The following is a 16,515-nucleotide window of genomic DNA, read 5'->3' on the forward strand; positions in this document are numbered from 1 at the left end:
GCTGCTGTGAAAGCTATCTATTGTGAGTTTAATATGATAAATTTGCAATTTGTACCTTATAGCTCGGGTGGTCTAAAAGTCAGGATCGCCCAAGAATTGTTGTGAAGTTTTGGAGCAAAAATGTTGTCTCAAAGCCCATGGCAGTTTCAAAAAAGAATGCGGAATGCGGTTGTTGATTTTTAAAGATTTTTTTTTTAATTTCCTTAATTTTGAATTAAGATGTCATTTACGAGTGTTCAAAAGTACACAGCATAAAATGGTGGTTCGTTTACACGATTGAAATACAATTATCAATGTTTTATACCTATAATCGAATCAAGCAAATTTTCATCAAAAGATGGCTCAGAATTTCACGATTTCACGGCAAAAAACTAAACTAAAAATAAAGGAAATAAAAATGAACTCAGCTGCTATGGACGCGCTAAGATCGAAAACCAATTCGCGCGGGGGCTTTGAGACATAACATTTTTAGCCTTAAGTTTCTGTATCCTACCCCTCTCCCTCTAAACCACCTCTTCACTAATAACATCCATGACGACAGCAAGTCTTTTCATTTCTTGTCTACGTCCAGCAGTGGTACGACCTGCTTTTGTATTCCTGAAATGTGTGTAATGAGCCGCAAGTTCTTTGGCCATCGTTGGTGCTGGCTTTGCTCTTATGTACCTTCGCTTAATGTCTTTAATGACATCAGACTGTTCTTTCTCCACATCTTCCAGCGCTTCCGTGATGGTTTCATATTGCATCAAAAGTCTGGAGGATTCTTGCAGGTGCAAGGATGTCTGAATATCCAAAGGCAGTGTCAAGTCTTCAATGTATTCTTCTCTGGTACCGTACATTGTGGGTACACTAAGTGGATTTAAGTTGATCTTCTCCCACCTTCTTAGCACATTATCCGTCTTGCTGATGGTGATTTTACTGAATGAGATGATAGTCTGAAGATTGGTGAGGATTTGTGTTCTTGGTATGCGGTTTACCACATCGAAGATGTCATCTGTATCGTCTGAGTCTTCAAAAAGCTTTACTTCCATAGGTCGCTTAACTTTAGGCTCATACCAAACGGACGAAGGTTTTGGGTCTTCGTCGTCCTCTTCGTCGAATGGAAGAGGAACAGGAACTGGGGTATCAGTTAACCAACGTGTGAGATTCCGGCCATCTTCAGGGCTTCCAATAGCATCAAATCGTTCAAGGTTGCTGTTTTCTTCTTCTTCTTCTATGGAGAAGACGATGTTATCCTGGTCTTTGAAGGCGTCACTGTCTGCCTCAATCTCTCGTTCAGTACGGAGATCATTGTTACCTGCATCACCTCTGCTTCTCACTATCTTCATTGCAGCATCCGATTCATCGGTATAAGATGGAATCGAGTTGATGGACTGGTGATCGACGCTTAAATCCGGAGTCTGATCCCCACCTTGTAAGCCTAAGCCACGATTGTCATCGGTTGTACCTTCTGTAGCATCTCTGTTAACGTTGACGGGAGTATGACTATCATCGCGTTCGCAATCAAGATCCTGATCCCCAACGATATCCTCGCCTGAATCTACCGGTGAAACTTCTACTCGTGTCCCGTCATCCCAGAATGTAACATGTGACTTATGCAATGATCGTGTCTCACAAACGTGGATTTCACGTAGAGTCGTTGCGCATTCTTCTTTATCAAGAACTGGATGTGTCATCTGAGCTTCTTGCGTCTCAATTGGACTTGCGGATTCTACTTCAAAAGGACCCAAATCGTGTCCGCCATCTTGCTTCATTTCTTTTGCGATGGGTTTTCCGTTCAGTTTATCCTGTTGTAAATGAGAGAAATGACATAACAAGTTTAAAGGATTGGTGTTTGCTGGAGCATTGTAAATATAAACCTGCATGGAAAATACAGTTTACAATATTCTGCTTTATAGTGTCATGTTTCTCCCCTTCCATCCTTTTCGTTTCTTTCTAGTTTTCTTCTTTCGCTCATTTCTGTCTTTTTGCTCTGTTGGATCTTTGACAAGTACGATTTCTAGATGCCAAACACGTACCATGTGCGTCTGTTCAGTTGGGTCAGATGGTCTTCTTTTCTTGAAGCGACCAGCAACTTGGCGCCTCAGATACGTAATAATCCTATTAAGCCGACTTGGCCTCTTGTCCGATGCTACGCCCCACGCTATCGGGACACTCTTGCCCTTAAAATTCTGTAAAAAACAAGGAATAAATAAGAGACTTGTTATTGTCAAAGCCTGGTATTATTTAACTCCTATATTTATGCTTGACAAAAACGCTTCCGAACTGACGCGGCAAGAATAAATGCAGTTAATGAAAACAAGGGAAGAGGCTTACGCATCATGGAACATAAAAACATTCAAACATTACAAACAAGCGCTAGTTTGTGCTAAACTGGTTTATCACGTTTTCTCCAAACACTTCAATAACATCAAAAGCCATTTATGCCAAGTGCGGAATTCGGATGGCTGGGGATGGCAGCGTGTTTTTTATGGGGAGGGGCGGGGTGGTTACAAAGCATTTCACGTTTTACTTCATCCTGAGATGATTGTAGGCCTATGCGAAAGTTTTTCTTTATCCTTCATCAGATACTTCATTTACCTCATAAGCTAAAGAAGTCCCAGCTTCAGATTTCTTGAGACAGTTGAGGGGACAAACTCCGTATGACCTCTCCTCACACCAGTCAGCATGCCCAACTTTGCATGAGCCATTCAGCACCTTATGAAATGCAATACACACACAAAATTAATTGCGTTTTGTTCACTCACCGTATGAAATGAATTTTTATCATAAGTTTGCAATCAGAACTTTCTCTGTACAACACACAGTGTCATCGACCCTATATCTTCATGGCAGGAATGGCCATGGTAGGTTGAATCCACAGCCACGATTAGCCATTTGGTTCAAACCTTTAAGGCTCTTTAAAACTAATAATTAGTCGAGGGACATAACTAAGGCTACTCACAATAGCCAGGTAATTGATCTTGGTTGTGCGTGAATAAGCTTGTATACCCCATTGAGGTCAATGGTCATCGACTTTATACTGCCTACAGTGAGTGCAGCTGTACTACACGCTGCACGCTGTAGTCCATTACAGGACCAACGCAATATAAAATGGTCAAATTTTGAGTTCAAAGCGCACGGCCAATTTTCAAAGCGCATTCTAGCGACTATCATATCTGTTCAACAGGTATTTTCAAGTGTATGAGACCACATCTGGTTTCTTGAGAAAAATTCATTTGCGGGAGATATTCATCAATTTCTAACCCAGTATCAGAAGATTTTCGTCTGATATCAAAATCGTGCATAGCAATTCACGTGTATCGATCCCGTGTATTCATTTTAGTGTCTCTGCTCCACCAAATAATTAATAGCCAGGCGGTGTCGGTGTGCAACATGTTATAACTTAAGGTTACACGAAGAAACGTATAAAAAACGTATAAAAGACGTATAAAGTTGTTCTCTAAAACCGCGTTTTCTCAGCAATCAAATATCGCAGTGAGTCAAATGTTGGTGCATGGATGTATCTTAACATTATTTTTGTGTGTTTATACAAATTTTTAGAATCCGTTTGAAAATCCTTCGTTTAAATCATTTTTACGCACCATGTTCACAAGATCAAAAACACGTTCCATGCAGATTTTTTCAAATATTCGCTCCGTATAAAACCACGCCGAGTGACTGTTTTCTCCTTTTTTGTATTGTACTACAAATCGACCAAAGAAATAATGTTGCCATGGGGAAGAACCAAATACAGTACCGATTAAATTTTATTAGCCCGTTTTTGGGAACAATTTTCGAGAATCTTGTACCACAAAATAATGTTATGTTACATTATCGATATCTGGATTGTGGAACGTTAATTTTGATTTCTAACTGCCTACATTATTTCTCAAAAGTATGTCGATTCCTTTACCATTTGAATTTCATTCAAAATTTAAGCTACTTTTGCAAAAATCGAGGTTTTTCGCCATCGATACCTCCGACATTTACAGCGGTGATGAGATTGTTTACCATAAGAGCCTGGTATGCACTATTCCATAATAATCAGTTTGAGATCAATCGATTTCACAGGTCACTCAGTAGCTCAATCGGTTAGCGCGCGGCCGGACTCACGTTCGACTATATAATAGGCCTACTATAGTTTTGAGCTGGAAAACTTTGGTACGTGTTCGAGTCCCTATGTGGTCCATTCCATCTATTTTATTTTATTTTTCTCTCACTTTTTTCTTTTTTCTTGTTCGTTTCTTTCTTTCTGACTGCAGCGATTGATTGTTTTTGCCCGTTTTTTTTCATTATATAATTCAGGAATTTTTAGGCTATACTAATCTAATTGGCGCGGCCTATGAATACATTTTAAAAAATTAGATTAACAAAATATTGGTTGTTGGTTTTGTTACTGTTGTTGTAGTTATTGTTGTAGGCCTATATATTGCATAATCAGGGTATAAATAGGCATACTAGGCCTATTATAGCCTATAGAAGCATTGATTTATTTCACGACAGATATCATCCAGGATAATTTCAAAAATTGAAAATTTAGAAAATCCAAAGTAAAATTGCCGAAAACGGCTGCCCACAATCCACCCACCCCCATCAGCCCATGGTCCTATCATGGTCGCCCCTTCCCCCCGCCCTATCCCTGCAACATATAGGATGACTCACGAGCCGCGGTTTGTCCGTGGCCCAAGTTCAGATTGATACACTATTGTACGCGTGAGTTCATTCTTTTCTGCATGGCTGTTTCCATTATTAACTTACGCCCCTCTGGAATCAAGCCTTGAAAATCAGTTGTATTTAACCTTAAGGGACGTCATACTTGATCAATTTTAGCCGAGCTGAACGGGTTGGCCACCAGATATATATGTGATAGGTACTTACCTCAACTTTGGTGTGGGAGACATGACGCCTCGAGAGACATCTCGTGACAAAGCTACTGTAACGACCACTCTGTGATTGAAACCAATACAAGCAAAATGTAAGTAAAAGTATACAAATCTGTCCCATCATTTGCTACATGAATGTCACGATAACACTAAGAACATAAGATTTCATCTTCATCATCATCATCATCATCATCACTAGCGGGACACCCGCGCTTCGCTTTTATTTATCTGAACCTGACCCTCATTAGGCCTACATTTCCATTTTAGCTTCTTTCTTTCTTTTTAGTTTCTTCTACGTGGGCCAATTTTGTTCACTTTTTTAATTTTTGCTGTTATGATAGGCCTATATCGAGTCCGTGTTTGTTCTGTAATCCAGCTAGATGAGTAAATGGGAGCGTTCACTAAAACAGGAGGAATAACTTAACAGGTAGAATCATTGAAAAGGTACATTTTATTTATCTGAACCTGACCCTCATTAGGCCTACATTTCCATTTAGCTTCTTTCTTTCTTTTTAGTTTCTTCTACGTGGACCAATTTTGTTCCATTTTTTTAATTTTTGCTGTTATGATAGGCCTATCGCGAGTCCGTGTTTGTTCTGTAACCCATTTGTTTGTCCTCCTGCATGAGCTTCCAATCCATTTTTGCTGTAAGCGTCCATGATTCAGCCCCATAATGTAATACTAGTAGTTGGAATTATACGATATTGGTTGGAAAAAATGGTATCCACTCTCATGATATTGCTAAGTTTAGGGGCGTAGCAAGCGGGGGACAGGGTGTCCATGGCCCCGAGGGTTCAGGGACCCCGAGCACTAAAGCGAAAATTAAATAAGGGCTAATAATGGAGATTTGAAAAGCAGGGCCGGATTTACTATTGGGCCCGGGTCCAAGGCCCCAAACTTGCCCTATGCATCCCAATAACAGCATATTTTTAGCTAAAATGTGCAAAATTCATGTTTATTTGGGGCTAAAATAGTCTGATATAGATTTTGTCCTAGTAACATCGGAACAATATGTTAATACACCTCTATTTAATGCATCCACATTCATGACATTATATGTAAACCAAAACTTGGCCACTGACTTTAGTACACATGTCATCCTCGGCACGTGAGGGGCCTCCAAATTTTGGCCTGGCCCAGGGCCCCCAAAAAGGTAAATCCCGCCTTTGTTAAAAGGGTCCGTACTGCTCCTTGTCATGGGCCCCTGATGCTCTTGCTACGCCCCTGGCTAAGTTATTGTCTCCATCCAAGCTCGTATCTTCTCTTACGAGATACGAGGGTGCAGGGAAGAGTGTGGAGTAAAGGAGGAAGAGGAGGAAAAATGGATAAAAGACGACACTAAACAACCGTGACTGAAATAGTTGAATAAGCAAATAGTACTTACCTTCGATGAATCCATCATGAAATACAATTTCTCCAAAAAGTTGGAAATTATCACTTAATTCTGTGAAATACCGCTGAATATTATCAACGCAAAGCAATCTTTACAACATCTACATACAACCTACTTCGCGCAATGTTTGTGTTTGTTGCTATGAGTTTTATACTCGCGTATTGGCACGGGTAACCAAAGCGTTCACGCAAGGGGCGACGCGTTTTGTTACACGCATTTGACGCATCTACATGGCGCTGCGCTGTCAAAGTGGGCTCTCTCACATTAGCGGTCCCCGTTAGATGAGTAAATGGGAGCGTTCACTCACACAGGAGGAATTACTGAACATGTAGACTCATTGAAAAGGTAAATTATATATTTTCTAGACCTGTCCCTTCTTGCATTTCCTTTTTGGCTTCTTTCTTTCTTTTCAGTTTCTTCTACGTGGGCCTATTCCCCCCCCCCCCCCCTCCCCAACTGGAAATGTTCCTTTTCCATGTTAGGCCAACGCAGCACACCCTGAACTTCTATCAAAGATAGTGCCGGTGACTCAAGGTAGATATACAGACTATAGTAGAGAGGCCACTTTCTGGCTACACAAGGTCCTGTGCAACATTTTTGGACCAATGTGCCAGCCGGGTTAAAATTAATCATAAGAGTGTCATCTTTCTGATTAACCCGGCTGGCATTTCTGAATAGTGGCGTGAACTGAGATATTTTGGTTTAAAAATGTGTTCTTTGGGGACTTTTTTTCCAATTTTTAACCAAAAATGTCAAATCTAAAAGTAGCCATTACTTCAAAATAAAATTGACTGCAACCTTAATTTTTGTTATTGGTGTCAGAGTTATAGAGTGCATATGAATATTTTATATCTGTAACAAAAATATTCCATAAATCATCGCCATCTATAGTATTGTGGGCCTAATAAAACAATACAGAAACTATTTCACACATTTAGAAGAACGTGTGTTAGGAAAGCTTATTTTGATGGGGTTTTTCACGTTATTTACTCAAGATAGTGTTTATTTATAAAATACAAAGAAATTGAAAAAGGTTAAACATATTTTTTATCTACTGATGATAGCATTTGGAACGTAATAAAATAATACAAAAAATCATAAAGAAAATATTTCATACATAAGAAGAACGCGGCGTGTTAAGGGCTGGGGTATGAACGTTTGGACAGTATTTATTTTGGGGCATTAGAGCACATCAGACATATCGAATTGCATTCTGAATACGAAGAATGTCATTCTGATATCAAATAATTTTGATTTTTGAAATTCGCAATTTAATACACATTTTATGGCAAATCATTAAAATTGATATTTTGATATTTAACAGTACTTGAAGTAAATTTATAAATCTGATGATTTATACTTAAAGTGTATGTAGGTGGGATGAAAAGCCGACGATCAATTGAAAATGTTGACCTTTCGTATAGAAGATATGGATTTTTTTTCTCAAAACACCAAACAAAAATTACGTCTTTTTGGGAAAAAAATCCATATCTTCAATATGAAAGGTAAAAATTTTCAATTGACCGTCGGCTTTTCCTCCTGCTACATACACTTTAAGAATATATCATTAGATTTATATAATTTACTTCGAGGACTGTTATATATCAAAATTTGAAAAATATCAAATTTTTATAATTTGTCATAAAATTTGTATTATATTATGATTTTCAAAAAATGAAAATTATTTGATATCAAAAAGACATGCTTCGTATTCAGAATGCAATTCGATAGGTCTGGGGTGCTCTCATGTCCCACAAAAAATACTGTCGAAAAGCAATAAACGCTCATTTTAGATCCCTTAAGAAAGTTTAGTGATGTTTTTTTTTTGTTTCGTTTTGGGTTTTTTGCGCTATCTACTCAAGATAGTATTTATTAATAAAATACAATGAAATTGAGAAAGGTTGAAATATTTTGTTATCTACCGATGATAGCATTTAGAACCTAATGAAATGATACAAAAAAAATCAGAATTTTGGCATCATGGTGTTTCGCTATCTTCTGAAGATAGCATTGCGGGCTTAATACAACCATACAGAAAATATTTCACACATTTAGAAGAACGCGTGTTAGGAAAGTTTATTTTGATGTTATTTTGTTATCTACTGATAATATCACTTAGAACCTAATAAATGAAATAATCAAAAAAGAACAAAAATCATAGATTTAGCATGAGACGAGTTAGAAAGGTCATTATTTGGTATCTTTTTAAAATTTCATGTTTGTTTGTTTGTTATCTACTCGAGATAGCAATTTTAGTTGTGATTGTTAAAAGTGTTGAAAACATGGAAAAGTGGCGAATTTGGAGAAACTAATTCTAATTTGTGAATAGAGTAAAAGTGGGAAAGTGTTGATTTTGGAAGTGGTTGTTTTAGGTTTTGTGAGACCGTAAATTTTTCTGGCCGACAAAGGAAATGTTTGAAGTGCAAGAACTCTGTTTAGCGGCAGCAAATTTCTGAAGTGGGCTCTTTAAGTAATGTAAGAGCCTAATTTAAGTAGTGTAGGAGTCTTTGTATGTTTGAGGGCAAGAAATCTGTTTAGCGGCAGCAAATTTCTGAAGGGGGATCTGTAATTATTCCGAAAGCTTAATTTAAGTATTGTAGTAGTCTAAAATTGTTTGTCCTAAGTCATGACATATATGATCCACACTGCAAAAACAAGTGTTTATATTTAAACACCATATTGTGTTTATCAGAGCAACACTTAATAAACACATAATTCATGTTAATGGTCTAACACTAATGTTCATAAATTAACACTTGGTGTTATATTACAAACACTAATGTTTGTAATATAACACCAAGTGTTAATTTATGAACATTAGTGTTAGAAAAAAATTAACATTAGTGTTAGACCATTAACATGAATTATGTGTTTATTAAGTGTTGCTCTGATAAACACAATATGGTGTTTAAATATAAACACTTGTTTTTGCAGTGCAAGCCTAGATTGTCAGATATAATACCCCTTACTTTGTTTTCAGAAGTTTCCCAGTTCTCGTTTTTGTCTCTTAAGATCAAGTTTTCTCTTCTAGATTGCCCCTCCAACCTTGGTCTACCTTGCTACGAAGTTTCTCGACATCCTCTCGCAATCTGTCTGCTTCCTCAAAAGCAGCTGCCGCTTCATCTTTGGCGTCCTTTACATCATTTTTCAGTTTGTTAAGGTCTCCTGTTAAGCCGTCAAATTTTCTTATTGATTGTGGCTACCGATGCTTCGGTTGAACTTCTAAATTTACGCAACTCTTTCAGGATAGTATCTCCGATGTCTGTAGTATTTCGGCTACGCAATTCAGTAATAGGCCTAGGCCCTTTGCGACATCACGCATCATCTGCTGTCAAAAAACTCGCTCAAAGTCAAAGCCTACTTACCGGATGCATCATTTTCTCGGAAGTCGCAGACGGCTTTACGGGCTTAATAAAACAACACAGAAAATATTTCACAAATTTAGAAAACGTCTGTTGGACTGCGATCACATATAAGTATACGGTATACGGTATTCGCTATACGAAATACGCTCATTCGATCAGGCTGAGTTCACATAGTGTACTCCTATGTGAACTCTGCCTGATCGAATGATCGTATTTCGTAGCGAATAGCGAATACCGTATACTTCTATATGTGATCGCAGCCTTAGGAAAGTTTGTTTTGATGTTTTTTGTTTGTTTGTTTATTTGTTTGCTTGTTATTTTTTCCGCTATCTACTCAAGATAGTATTTATTTGTAAAATACAAAGAAATTGAGAAAGGTTGAATATATTTTGTTAGGCCTATCTAGGCCTACTGATGATAGCATTTTTAAACCTAATGAAATAATACAAAAAAGAAGGAAATCATAAGACTTAGCATGAGACGAGTCAGAAAGATCATTTGGTATATTTTTTTTATATTTCATGCTTGTTTGTCTGTCTGTCTGTCTGTTTGTTTGTGTTTGTTTGTTTTTTATCCACTCAAGATACCATTTACGGTGCAATTTGCAAATCACCCGTTGCGACATGCATCATCTTCTGAGCTAACGGCTATATTCTGAAGATAGCATTGCGGGCCTAATAAAACAACAGAAAATATTTCACAAATTTAGAAAACATCTGTTAGGAAAGTTTGTTTTTGATGTTCTTTGTTTGTTTTTTGTTTTGTTTTTTTCCGCTATCTACTCAAGATAGTATTTTTTTAAATAAAATACAACGAAAGTATTAAGTAAGAAAGGTTGACAATATTTTGATATCTACTGATGATACCATTTCATGTTTGTTTGTTATCTACTCCAAGATATCATTTACGGTGCGATTTTTTTTCCAATTTTTTTACAAATATTTTAAGCGGTAAATTGCGTATGACAAAGGCTTTTGAACATTTTTTTTTTTTTTTTTTTTTTTTAATTTGTTTTTAAATTTTAATAATCGGTCGGGTTATGATAACTGCAGAACAATGTTTTTTCTGAAATTAGTATCACAGTTGCCCATTGCAAGGATTTTTATCAACAAAGAAACTATAGACGAATCCAACGAGCCAAGTCATGATTTGGTCGGCCATTATTGGGTCCCCGCAGCACCAAATTGGTGTTGTAACTGCCCAGTTGGGTGGATTAAAGCCGCTTAAAAATCGATGTTAGATTCTTTTGTGTTGTAAACTGTCATCATTCTTTTGTCTACGTGTAACATGGGTGATAGAATGCAGTTTGAAATACCCTCCAAGGCCGCATCATTTCACATTTTAGGTGAGATGGAGCCGACGGGGACCCAGCTTTTGGCTGCCATTGAGGTGTAGGAATGCGTAAAACTGTGTCTAGAGATTGGACACTTTTTGTCCTCAATTTGTAAACAAGTGTAAAATTTAAACACCAATGTTCAACTTCAAAACATCAAGTGTTTTTAAACACTTGATGTTAAAATATTAAACACAAGGCATCCGCTTCCTAAACATGTTAAGGATAGGTCGAGGATAAAGTGGTGTCTAGAATAGTGTTTAATCTCTAGACACTGTTTTTGCAGTGTACTATAAATGGCGGGGGGAGTAGAGAATTAGAGAATAAACGATAGGAATTTTTATTTTGCCTATCCTCTACCGTGTGATAGACGACAGGCAGGTCCAATATTTTGAGTAGTGGATGCCGGCGCAGCCGGTATCCACTACAACAAAAAACTAAGTTACCGTCATGAAAACTCCCCTCATTATAAAATGAACGAAACTTGTTTACAACTTCACGTATTCTGTTACGCGTACTGCTAGCGCGTTCGCGTATTCCGCACTAGTCTACGCATCCAGCGCGATGCATACGCGGACCTACACGCGTATTACGCATTATCAAGACGCATGATGACGTGGGGTCGTCTACGGCCAGATAGACGGCACCCGAAATCATGCGATTGTCCAATCAGAAATGTGTCTACGAGCTACACCACTCCCACTGACTAAGAATACGGTATAAGGGAGGAAATCTGCAGCACTATTTCAACTGATGTAATTTAACAGTTAAGAGACAATAGTGTTTTCTCAGTGGTTTTAATTTATTTTGTAGGGCCTATACAATATAAACCACACTATGTATATAAACCAATATTCAAAATAGTACAAGAAAGTGTTCAATATTTATGTCCGATGGTGGAAATGTGAGAAATGAAAAATAAATATAACAATTTTGAATCCCCGCCCCGACCCACCCCTTACGTCCGTTAAAAAAAATGATTTCCCATTGTTTACCCGATATTCTCCATTTAAAATTAGATTTTCCCCTCAAAGCCCACACAATTTTCAGAATCCCTTAAAGGAGGATTCCGTGATCCTAGCATCCTCTTCTTATGACATTTTTAAGTAGATATCCACGAAAAAAGCTTTTTCCAAAAATTTGAGTAAGTTGGTTCCGATTTTGCGTTTGCGAGTTATGCATGTTTATGTACTGCTCCATAGGCCACTGGTTGTAATTTCGTTCTGATATACCAGAACGAAATTTAAATTTGACGATATTTTTGCTAAACGAATTAATCTGCAAGAAATTTTGGTACATAAACATTATGTAGCCAGCGGTATAAAAATCTTTTTTGTTGTTGAAAAAAGTGGGGGAATGAGGCTGTGGATCACGAAATGCCCTTTTAAAATCTCACATTCTTCCCCTGGCATAAATATTGATCGAGCTCTAAAACAATTGTTCACAGTAGCATAATTAAAATCACAACCCTATAAGAGTTATGTAAATTGAAATAGTGAGTGAATTGAATAGGCTCTACATTTTCTTATAAAACAAAGCAATCTATCTTGATACAAGAAATAATGTTGTGAAGTTTTGGCTACAAAAATGATGTCTCAAAGCCCATAACAGTTTCAAAACCGAATGCGGAATTCGGTTGTTGTTTTTAAAGATTTTGTTAAAAACTTAATTTGGAATTAAGATGTTATTTACGAGTGTTCAAAAGTACACAGCATAAAATTGTGGTTCATTTACACAATTCAATTACAAATATTAATTGTTTTATACCTAAAATCGAATCAAGCAAATTTTCATCAAAAGATTTCTCAGAATTTCACGATTTAACGGCAAAAAACTAAACTAAAAATAAAGGAAATAAAAAATTATTTTAGCTGATATGGACGCGCTAAGAAAAACGAACTCGCGCGGGGGCTTTAAGACATAACATAACTGTATCCTACCCCTCTCCCTCTAAACCACCTCTTCACTAATAACATCCATGACGACAGCAAGTCTTTTCATTTCTTGTCTACGTCCAGCAGTGGTACGACCTGCTTTTGTATTCCTGAAATGTGTGTAATGAGCGGCAAGTTCTTTGGCCATCGTTGGTGCTGGTTTTGCTCTTATGTACCTTCGCTTAATGTCTTTAATGACATCAGACTGTTCTTTCTCCACATCTTTCAGCGCTTCCGTGATGGTGTCATATTGCATCAAAAGTCTGGAGGATTCTTGCAGGTGCAAGGATGTCTGAATATCCAAATGCAGTGTCAAGTCTTCAATGTATTCTTCTCTGGTACCGTACATTGTGGGTACACTAAGCGGATTTAAGTTGATCTTCTCCCACCTTCTTAGCACATTATCCGTCTTGCTGATGGTGATTTTACTGAATGAGATGATAGTCTGAAGATTGGTGAGGATTTGTGTTCTTGGTATGCGGTTTACCACATCGAAGATGTCATCTTTATCGTCTGAGTCTTCATAAAGTTTTACTTCCATAGGTCGCTTAACTTCAGGCTCATACCAAACGGACGAAGGTTTTGGATCTTCGTCGTCCTCTGCATCGAATGGAAGAGGAACAGGAACCGGGGTGTCAGTTAACCAACGTGTGAGATTCCGTCCATCTTCAGGGCTTCCAATAGCATCAAATCGTTCAAGGTTGCTGTTTTCTTCTTCTTCTTCTATGGAGAAGACGATGTTATCCTGGTCTTTGAAGGCGTCACTGTCTGCCTCAATCTCTCGTTCATTACGGAGATCATTGTTACCCGCATCACCTCTGCTTCTCACTATCTTCATTGCCGCATCCGATTCATCGGTACAAGATGGAATCGAGTTGATGGGCTGGGGATCGATGCTTAAATCCGGAGTTTGATCCCCACCTTGTGAGCCTAAGCCACGATTGTCATCGGTTGTACCTTCTGTAGCATCTCTGTTAACGTTGACGGAAGTATGACTATCATCGCGTTCGCAATCAAGATCCTGATCCCCAACGATATCCTCGCCTGAATCTACCGGTGAAACTTCTACTTGTGTTCCGTCATCCCAGAATGTAACATGTGACTTATGCAACGATCGTGTCTCACCAACGTGTATTTCATGTAGAGTGGTCGCGCATTCTTCTTTATCGAGACCAGGATGTGTCATTCCTGATTCGCCCCCGGGGGATTCGCCGTGAGCTTCATGCGTCTCAATTGGACTTGCGGATTGAAGAGTGTCACATTCAGTAGCAGTGTGCCTAATAATTTGACTGTCAGGTGCTACAAAAGGACCCAAATCGTGTCCACCATCTTGCTTCATTCCCTTTGCGCTGGATTTTCCGTTCAGTTTATCCTGTTATAAATGAGAGAAATGACATAACATGTTTAAAGGATTGGAGTTTGCTGCATTGGCGAAACTAGGGTTGGTAGCGCCCGGGGCAAGAAACAAAATTGGCGCCCCTACTCCCCCACCCGAGAATATCTTAAACGCGGGCAGTGGCATAGCTAGGGGTTGTGGCGCCCAGGGCTAAGGATACATAATGCCCCCCTCCCCAATTCTTGAAACAATAAATTTTGGACAAATAAGGCCTACCACTAATTAAATTTTGTTACTAGAAATTGAATATCGGTCTTAAAAATGTTCTTTCAATTAATTTCGCAGAATCGATGCTGAATTGGTCAATTTGGCGCCCCCTAAGGTTGGCGCCCGGGGCACGTTGTCCCCCTGCCCCTACCCCACCCTCCGTAGTTAAGCCACTGGTTTGCTAGAGCATTGTAAATTTGAACCTGCATGGAAAATACAGTTTACAATATTTGTATTCTGCTTTATAGTGTCATGTTTCTCCCCCTTCCATCCTTTTCGTTTCTTTCTAGTTTTCTTCTTTTTGCTCTGTCGGGTCTTTGACAAACACGATTTCTAGATGTCAAACACATACCTCTTGCGCCTGTTTACTTTGGCCAGATGGTCTCCTTTTCCAAGTGAAGCGACCAGCAACTTGGTGTCTCAAATACGCCAAAATTCTACGAAGGCGACTTGGCCTCTTGTCCGATGCTACGCCCCACGCTATCGGGACACTCTTGCCCTTAAAATTCTGTAAAAAAACCCAAGGAATAAATAGGAGACTTGTTGTTTGTCAAAGCCTGGTATTATTTAACTCCTACAGGGTGTATCAAAATGATTGGTACCGGGCTATGTGACATTTTCAAAAATATATCAAAAATATAAAATTGCTAATTAATATAGTTTTTGTACTATAAATAGAAAGGGGCATATATTAACTTATTGATCTATTAATCTGAAGTTGATAGGTTGATGCATCTGGAAGCTATTGTCATTTGAACGAAGATCGACGTAATCATGGTTTTACTTACACAACACAAGATGAATAGGTTCACTGCTTGAACCATTTATTGCATACATACTCTTCAATATCTCACCTCAGTATACATAACATAAAATTGCTTTACACATGCTTCTAGAAAGATAGTTCCTGAAGTCCCTGCCTTACATGCCTTACGACTCTGGCAGTGTGAGGTGAAGCCCATCTTGAAAGGACTTAACAACTGGGATTGGACCATTCTGTAACTGCCCATATCAAATTTTGAAGCATGGCAAGTTATAGCATGTTTGCATAGGACACGCCTTGCTCTTAGAAACTGTCTCCTAAATCTTCTCTGCACTTCTCCATAGCATCGTGACGACCAGTGATTCTTAACTATGAATACTATGAACCATTCCAATAACTTTTACCAGGTCTAAACTAACCTACACTGTCTACAGTCTATAGCCATTCTGCCACACCATCTACTTAGTAATCTCAAAAATACAATTTGAATGACCGCCCTGGATGGTGTTGATCCCCACCTAAATTATTCAAGTCAATAATATTACTCTCAAGCAATCAATATTGATTATTACATAAATATATATTATGAATGAAGGAAAATATTAAACATTTCCATGATTTTCAACATATCATCATCACAAGGTATTTGCAGTAAAATAGAGCTTTGAAAATGGTGCGCTACTGATCCAGCGTTACGATGAAAAGTGTAAAAACACCTACATTCCTTTAGAATCATGTAACTTCTGAATAGAATGTGCTATCTTTATGATCTAAAATTCTTAGAGAGGATAAAACTACTATAATTACAAATATTTAAACAATTAACACCAAACTGGCACAAAAAATAGTAAAAAAATTCGGCAAAAACGAGAAGTCTTCGGTACCAATCATTTTGATACACCCTGTATACATATGCTTGACAAAAACGCTTCAGGACTGACGCGGCAAGGAATAAATGCAGTTAATGAACACAAGGGAAGAGGCTTACGCATCATGGAACATAAAAACATTCAAACATTACAAACAAGCGATAGTTTGTGCTAAACTGGTTTATCAAGTTTTCTCCAAACACTTCAATTACATCAAATGCCATTTATGTTCCCGTTAGATTTTAGTGACAAAAAGATCTCGGTGACTTATTTTCACATTGGTTTTCCAAAATATGTCACTCAACTTGACTCAAGCATAGATTACATTCATTCTATAGGCCTCATATATCTTGCTTGTGTGGAATTCGGATGGCTGGTGATGGCAGCGTGTTT

This window comes from Amphiura filiformis, chromosome 16 (assembly GCF_039555335.1).
Source record: "Amphiura filiformis chromosome 16, Afil_fr2py, whole genome shotgun sequence".
NCBI lineage: Eukaryota > Metazoa > Echinodermata > Ophiuroidea > Amphilepidida > Amphiuridae > Amphiura > Amphiura filiformis.